This window comes from Taeniopygia guttata, chromosome 11 (genome assembly GCF_048771995.1).
Source record: "Taeniopygia guttata chromosome 11, bTaeGut7.mat, whole genome shotgun sequence".
Classification (NCBI taxonomy): domain Eukaryota; kingdom Metazoa; phylum Chordata; class Aves; order Passeriformes; family Estrildidae; genus Taeniopygia; species Taeniopygia guttata.
This window is the reverse complement of record NC_133036.1, coordinates 14,336,377-14,345,383: the sequence shown is the minus strand read 5'-3', so window position 1 is coordinate 14,345,383 and position 9,007 is coordinate 14,336,377.

Genomic DNA, 9,007 nt, shown 5'->3' with positions numbered 1-9,007 from the left:
TTCTGTACTTGTTCCAGAGATATCTGATATTAAGGAAAAAAAATCAAACAAAAATGAAACAAAAAAACACCCCACTCTGCTTTTTATATGTGATAGATATAGATATCAACATCATTTCTTCAAAACCATCTTGGGAAAAGAAGCTCTCATAAATCACATTTATTAGGAGTAGTCTGGAGCAGAACAAGCCCTGTGCTGCTGCCATGGAGCTGACACAGAGTCTGCCTTGGCAGCACACCAGGGCTGCAGCCCAGGGACAGCAGAGCTGCTCCAGGGGCAGGGAGGTGGCACAGAGCGCCAGGTTTGTCCCCATGAGCTGCCAGCTCCGAGCCTGGGGACAGGGGAAGCAGGAGCAGGGGAGTGGGGAGGGCAGAAAGCCCCTGGGGAGGCAGCACAAAGCTGGACAGCAGGGAAAGCTCATGGGCAAGTGAGACAGGCACTGCCCAGGCAGGAGACACCCTCTGAGATGGGCACTGTCGGAATCTGTGGTATTGATGATTCTGAGATTGTAGAAAGTCTCTGTCTTTCTGCCCCATTGCCAAAGAAGAAGCCATAATTCGTCTGTGCTGGTTTCAGGGTTGTTTATTCTGTTTATCTCTAACATGTTCTGCTGCCCTGCCGCAGCTCTGTCCTGCAGGGCAGCGTGTGGGGCTCTGCCCTCAGTGGGATGTTACAAACATTAAATACCAGAAACTACCTGTGCTGGATTTACAATAACGTGCCAATATCTGTCACCTACGTTGAACAGTGTGTCCCCAGCCTGAACCAACAGAAAAATGCCAACACCACAGTGAAACATGGAGGGCATGAAGAAGGAGGAAAAGGACAAGTCACACCCAATTTCCTCCATCTTGTCCCCTTTGGACCCCTGATCTAGAATCCTAAAATTTTACTTTTGCACCCGTGCCACACTTAATTATTACTCATATCAAACACTCAGAGCTTGTAATTCATCCTGTAAGATTGAAAACTCTTTTCCATGGACAGAGATCACAGACAGTGTCTCTCGGGGCTCTGTCCAGGGGGGTTCCTGACCCCTGCCAGGGTCCCAGGGCAGCCAGAGGGAAGCCCTGGATTCCCACAGGGCACGAGGGCAAGGAGAGCTGGGGCCCTCAACAAGAAAGAGGGAGAACCAGATTATGCTTTCTCTGCAGGTGGGGGTGAATCTGCCTGCAGAGAGGGTCAATTCTTATAGTCTCAGAAATTTATGTGGGCTTTGACCCTTTACCTTTTTCACAGCATAGTTTATGATTTTATTTTATTATTTATATTTTTATTTTATTTTATTTTATTTTATTTTACTTTATTTTTTATTTTCCTTCCATAGCTTTGTCATTACTCACAGAGGAATGGGTTTCATTAGATTTTGAGAAAACAGCAAGCCCCAAGAGACAAATAAATCTTCAGAGACTCTGATAATAAAGATAGGGAGATTTGAAAATCACACCAAGTTTAGTAGTATCATTGTAACTTCCTGGCTGCCTGGGAAGTATTTGAGCAGAGAGTTTGTAAATGTCCAGGTGAGGAAGAAATCTCTTTCTCTAAAGGACAATGTGAGGGCAATACTTCCCTAAACTCCATGAAACAGGATCAAGGCACCAAAGTTGTCTTTGTCCTTCCTATGAGCTGCAAAAGGTCTCAGGACAATTAGTCCCATCTTTTTTATTGGTTCAGTGTGGAGTTTAAAACCCCTGACCTTTTATCACATCTATTTAGCTCTATATCCATGGCTCAGGAAAAAATTAAAAATGAGATGGATATTCTGTGCTTGGCAGAGAAATGCAGTACTAATTCATTTTCTGGCCATAACGGTCTAACTGTGTTTAGTTTTTCCTTCCTGCATTTGCTTCTAAATCTGCCTCCTCTCTTCCCCTGCTCCTTACACACATTAGCATCTGTATGTGTTTATGTGTCACTGTAAATCTTCAGAGTCATTTTTTACTACAGTTCTTATTAGTATAGAATATATAAGGCTTTCTGCAAAGGTTGGAGTTTTCAGAACATGAAACTCTTGCTGGTTTAGATGTGGTTCAGCCTGCTCTAAACGTGCCCATAAAGCATTCATTCCCAGACACTCAGAGGCCACAAAGCATGATATTGACTCTGCTCCTGGTGCAGCTGCGTGTGATGTTATTCACAGCCAAAGCCCCAAGCCATCTTTCTACTCCACTTTGAAGGAATCGCTCTCTTTATCAGTGAAGGAAACAAGCAGCTTGTCTGCTACAACATTCAGAAACCTCCCCTTCCATCTCCTTCCCTCCCTTAGCTACAATATGAACATCAGATATGGGAGAAAAATAACACTGTGTTTCCTGATGCAATTAATTTTACAATAGTTCAACTTTAACACCTTTGGACATAAGCACAAATGGGAAGAAAAATTCAAGCTTAGATTCACAAAGCCAGGAAAACAGCAGTAAACATCCAGAAAAAAAAAAAAAAAAAAGTTTCCTTATCATCTGCAAGCAAAGGATTTAGCCACTGGGAGATGTTTTTAAACCAATTATTTTAAAACCTACGTAAACACTATTTCTGATTCCATGGGAAAATCATATCCAGTTCAAAAGGCTTCAGGAAAACCAGGCATAAAAGCTTGAGATCTTACTTGAAAAGAAGAGGTATCTGAAAGTGCAGCCTTCCCTAAGGAAGCCAAAATTTAAATTTCGAGTTTTAGACAAAGCAGAAAGACAAAAACTCAAAACCAACCCTCACCTTGCATCAAACCCAGCTGCTTTTGAAGATTAGCCCTGGGTTTTCATCACAGCTGCTTTGACAGCCACGGTGCCACCCAGTGCCACCCACCTGCTGTGCTGGGGACACTGCCTTTGCCAGCACCCTGTGCAGGGGCTCTGCTGGGGTGAGAGAGAAGATGGGCTAGATCAGACCAGCTCCAATTTCTCCAAAGCAGAGACATCCCTCTGTTTGTTTGCACAGCCCAGTATTAAAAGAAGCTTTCACTGTGGTGAAAATGTCAGTATGCAAGAACTGAGTCCCTGGAGCTTTCCCAGCTAGATTGCTTTTTCTCCCCACCCCTTCACCCCTGCTTTTTTTTTTTTTTCCTTTTCATTTTGGATTTTTTTTCCCCGTGACACTTAAAATGATACACATATTATGGGCTAGGTCCTGGTCTTCTGAAGTAATAATATTGAAGCAGCAAAGGTGTTTGTCTTTAAGAACACAGGACTTTCAGCAGCTGCTTGGCTGAATGTCCTCTGCTATGCAAAGCTCTGCAATATTTCCAGTAGTGCCTTATAATGTCAGCCTTTGGAGTATGATAAGGTATCTCTGTGGTTTCATATTGCATCAAGAGGAAATCCAGCATACAAATGACTTGCTCGGGAATATTCTACACAAAATTATTGAGATTTTTAAGCTGTTTCTGCTTTTAGTGAGTGAAATAGATTGTATGGCATTGAAGCATTTTTAGAAAGCTGTTACTTTTTGAAAAGATCATTTAATTGAGGAGTGTTATATTTATGGACTATCATATATTTGTTCCCCTGTACATTCCCCTCCGTCACCAAGAAGAAAGGGCAGTACGTCAGGACAGTCATCAAAAATCAGGTCTGTTTGGTAATAATGATATTTCCAGACCATGCAACTACCAACCCATGTGAGATTTTACTGGAATATCACCCTCTTGCCTGCAGAATGGTTCTGTACCTGATGTTCAATCATTACGTTCATTAGTGGGGGAAAATCCTTTAGGAGTATCATTCTTTCTAAAAAGCCATATGCAATTGTGTGGCTAAAAAGCAGAAACATCTTTAATTATATCAACCATGCTTGCAAATGAAAGGCATAATAACCCATCTGCATCTGTGTAAATCGGGTATTAGGCCTGGAGTCAGGATTCATTTGTGTACATCTATTTATAAAATAAAGGAGTAAAACACATGCACAAGCATAATATTTAGAGTTTGGGATGGATTGGAACAATATCAAAAGGTGTCAGAACAGCACATTAGTGATATCACACAAACAGAAAATCATGGGAGAGGCTAGATGATGGCAGGAGAAAGAGGGAAATTTACTTCCACATTTAGAGACTTTTCTCCACATAAGCGATGTGAATACTCTCACTCAATCCCTCACTTGACCAAATTTGCAGGACAAGGCTTAGGAGTATCTCAAAACTGGAGCACAAAGCTGGCATCCTTCCCTGAGTGTCAAAATATCTCAGGAGAGCTTCCAGTAGCTGGCATCAATATGTTCATTTAACTTCCTCCTCCAGATCAGGCTTCACATTCTGGCAGGGAGCTATGCTCCCTCATTTTAGATGTAAAATTAAAATTTACATTAAAAGGTTTTAAACATCTATAAGGAACGTCTGGAAATCTTTCCCCAAACACTGAATAAGCAAAGGCTCCAGGACTGGCTCCTTTGTTCATGTGTATTTGGTTAAAATACATAACAGCATCAGTGTCAAGCAAATGGATGTACTTGAAAGAGCTACAAGGAATTACAAAAGACTCTTGCTCTCTTTACATCAGCTCTGTGATGCTTCCTGCTCTCTCTTCTTGTTGAAGCTGCTGCTGTAAACAAACAAACAAATCCCAGAGCTGCACAGAGAGTGTTGGAAACATCACCAGCCACAGCTGGGGAATAAATCCAGCCACTGGAAAGGAACAGGAACGTGTTGAGTCTTTGTGGAACCTGTTCCCTTCAGCCCTTGGACAGGGCAAGGCAGCAAGGACTGTGTGAGCAAAGCCAGCTGGACTCAGGATGCTTCTGAGGACTCTTGTGGAGCTGCTGCTATGATTAGTAACTGTGCAGTAAAATCCTTGTAATTTAACACTGGAAAACAAAAGAGTTTATAGGAGAAAATAAACTTCACAACGCAAAATGCATTCTACAAACACTGGGTCATTTCCTGCTGTCCTGATTTAAGTCAGCACTCAGGCCTTGGCTAATCTGAGAGCAGCCCTGTCTGCAGCCAGGGCTGGTGCCAGTCCCAGCCATTTCAGCTTTACCTGCTCCCCTTTGGGAATCCCACTGGGAAGCTCCATTAAGGCTTATGGTCCTAATGCAGAAAATGCACAGGGAGTAGAAAATTTCCTCCAACACAGATTTAAACCCTGGCTCTGTGTGTGTTAGCAATCAGGAACCTTGTCATGTTAGAGCAATTTGTAGTTTGTAGTGGTCATACATCTAAAGGTAAAGTACATTTGGTTAATAGATCTGGGCCAAAGAGCACAAGAAAATAAGTAATTCTTACAAAGAAAACTTCTAAAAATAGTGCTACTTCTTCTAAGAGATGCAAAGGGATATTACTGATTAAGGGTCATTGCTTCCTCTCCCACTGGGACCATTTCTGGGCTGGGGTTGGGCAGCCTGGGCTGGAGGAGACAGAGTTTGGGCTGATGACAGAAATTATGGGAGCACATTCAGTAATGACAAGACCTGGAGGACTTGATTCTTTGTCTCTGGATTCTTATTCCAAAAAAACCCAGAGATTTTGTTCTCTACATACTTGTTCTCTCTCTCTCTCTCTTTTTTTTTCCTTTTTTTTTTTTTTTTTTTTTTAGTGTCTGCTTAAGAAAGAAAGTCCAGTTTTATCTGGTCTTAGACCAATTAGTACTTCTGCCTGTGGAAGCATGAACAACAGCAGATATGTTCAAAATACAAAGCTGGTCATTCCTGTGCTTTAATCTTAATTGGAGCTTTAAATTTAACACTGTTTTAATCATTAAAATAATGCTGGAAAGAAAAGCGTGGGTTTGGGGGGGTTTTATTTCCTATGTTTTTTTCAGAAAGTAATGGTAATTATTTTTATAGTGACAAGAAGATTATTTGACTTAATTTAAAACAGAAGATTAAGTTCTCAGGAAAAAAAAAAATTACTGTAATGTACACAAGTGGAAAAACGATGCCAACATTTCCCTACATCATTAGAATTACTTACTGGTAAAATTTAAGGTACAACTAAAATGTGGAGCACAACCAAGGGTCAGACATCTACATCCCACTCATAGCTCTAAAAATCCTTCCCCCACCCCCTCCCCAAAATAGTTATACACTGGGAAGTCTCTAGGTTTTCTCCCTTATAATCAATTTTTTAGAAATTCTTTTAAATTAAGTTTAGCTGTGAACTAATGGAAATAAATTATCTATGAAGTATATCATGGTGGTCCTAGTCTTGCAGTCTGCGGTGCGATGATAAATGACCAGCGTCATAAAATAGCTGTTAATAGATTTTAAAGCCAGAGGGGAAAATTATGATCATCTAATTCTGACCTCCAGCACGGTGCTGGTGCCTGGACACCCCCCTGTACCTTCTGCATCAGGGCCACAGCTGCTCACGGAGTGCCAGGACATTTTTCAGCCAGACAAGCCCAGCAGCCCCTTTGGAGAGGGTGAGATGGATTCTCACCTGGTGAAAATCAGATTGGTCACAGCACAGTGTGACCACATGGAAGTCTGGTCTACTTTTTCTTTTTTTATGGTGCCATGAATCCTGTTCTCCCCCCTGACAGTGCCATTCTCTATCTCTCTTTGCCTGAACTGTCCCTCTTAAGCTTTCCTATTGCTCTTGGATCTCCATCTCAGCAAGTACCAGCTTTCCCTCCCCTCTCTGCAAACTGCCCTCAGCCCCTCTCCCTTTTGTGGTCACCATGTCCTCTGTGCTGGCTCTGCCAAATCCACGTGTTGGCTCTGGTTTTTAGGGACTGACATCAATATCTTGCTCCTGACAGCACAGCCTCTTTTCAGCCACTTGGGGAATGCTTCACTGATTATAAGGAAACCATGAACAGAGAGAAGGGATAAATTACTTAACCAATCCTCTACCAATGACTTTGTTATGTCTGCTTTCAGAATTGTGAGCACCATAACTCTCCAATTTCAAGGTTTGTGCTCTAATCAATTACTTTCAGATAGGAAACAAAGATTTTTGTTCGGGTTGCTGTATTTTCCTGCCTGTATTTCCACATCCAGGAAAAAATCTGCAAAGTAGAGTTCATGGCTGGCAGTGCTGATCATTACTGTACAGAACTGCTACACTGTCATCCTCCTACTTACAAAGTTTTAATGCCCTGTGGGTTTTAAAGCAATTTTTTTTTTTACTAGAAAAAGTCCAAAATGGAGTTTGAGTCCTGAGAACTTGCCAGGTTTGATTTGCTCAGCACCATTCTTTCTATTTGTGCAGGCACTTTTCACCCTGCTGGGGCAATGTTTGCCAGCCCAGACTATCTATGATTCCTATTAAATAAATACACAAATAACAAACTAAATAAAGCAGATCTACAGAGAGAAGATTATCAGGTCTTGCTCCAAACCAGCCAGACTCATAAGCATGACAGTGACAGGAGAAAGACCAGAGTGGCTGTCTCTAAGAGCTCTTCCCAGACACCAGGGGATCGCTGAAAGAGAAGCAATTCTGAAAACTCACCTGAAAGGCACTGGGAAATGCCTGCAGTATTTATTTAGTGACACGGCTTCCTGGGCCAGTGCCAGCAAACACTAGTGCACGGAGCAAAGGGAAGTCACACTTCTGCTGGCTTACTCTGATCAAAAAGGATCAAAAGTGGGGGGATCTGAACTGGTTCTTGAACATGGCTTTTCTGCTTAGCACTGTACAATGCCCATTACAGCACTGTCAAGACTTGAAGATGTGAGGGCATAAAGCAGATTTCAAGCCTGAAGAGCAAAATAAATTACTTGGCTTGGGCAGATGGAAAAGGACACTTCTTTTCTCAGCTGTCTAGCAAGCCAGGAGCAGAGTTTAGTCCAGTGAGAACAAAAATAGCCCAATAAAACCTACTGGCTGCAGCAGTACAGATGGCTTGCACCATTTCCTAAGCCATTTACTTTTAGAAGCTGAAAAATGGCAGCGCTGAAATTTTAGGTGAACATTTCACTGCAGGTGATCATCGTAGTGAGAAGTGTTAACTCAGGCTCTTATCTTGCATCCCTTCTCTCAGTGTTTTAACACCTCACTCTCCTGCCTCCTTCCCTGCCCAAAAGACCTTGAGGAGCACTAACTGTAGGGATTCATTTCAAAATCTTACAGTGCATTGTTCCTGCCCTCAGAAACAGTTGCTGATTATCACTTTCACAAATATTTACTGCTATCTGATTCTTGAATAGAATATATTATGAAAATCTCCATATGCCCAGGCACAGCTTGACTTAGTGGGTAAAAGACGACGACTCTATTTTGGATTCACACTGCTGAGAGAAGAACACTTACTGTATTGAATTCATACGTCACTTCAAATTGCCTTTACAGATAATAAATCCAAATGTTCCTTTGATAATTATCCTGTACTAAAATTAATGCCAAATAATGTGCAAGCAAGCAGGCAGGCCTTTATGGGTATGATTACAGCATTTACTTCTCTTTGGGAACTGCTGGAACTGTCTACATAAATAATACCATGCCATTATCCTTAAAGCAGCACATTTGTTTTACAATGAGCCCTTGCCGGGGGAACTTTTCACATATATACTATTGAAGCTTTCTGTGCACCTTAATCATCTATCATATCCTTTAAGGAAAGATCCCTTAGAAGACAACTCTTCCCCCCCTCCACTACTGCTTGACATAAAACTATAAAGGTTGCTAGGTATATTGGAAACCCTCCCTCCTTTCTAAAAGACAATTTATCTTCTTTATTCATTCTGCTTGAATGCCTCTGTAACGAAAGAAACTTTTACTGTGCTTTGCCTGAAATTCACAGAAGTGCATATGTTATAAGGGCATGGTGAATTGCCAGAGTTTCAATGTCTCTCCCAGCCTGACGTGTTTTCCTCCTTCCCTGCTGTGCTGCAGCCCCTTTAATTGAATCCAAGCTTTTTGGGGCATTTGCACTAGCATGGAGATGTGCCACCTGCCTGGGGCACTGCCTGTTGTGCATTTGGCTCCTGAACTTAGTGTGAAATCCATCAGCTGAGACAATTCCTGTGCCCAGTGAACACAGTTGATAAATTATAACCTCAGCCTGTTTGTTGCTATCAATGAATTCTAAGTCAACAACCATATTTTGTGCTGAAGTCAAATAAGCAC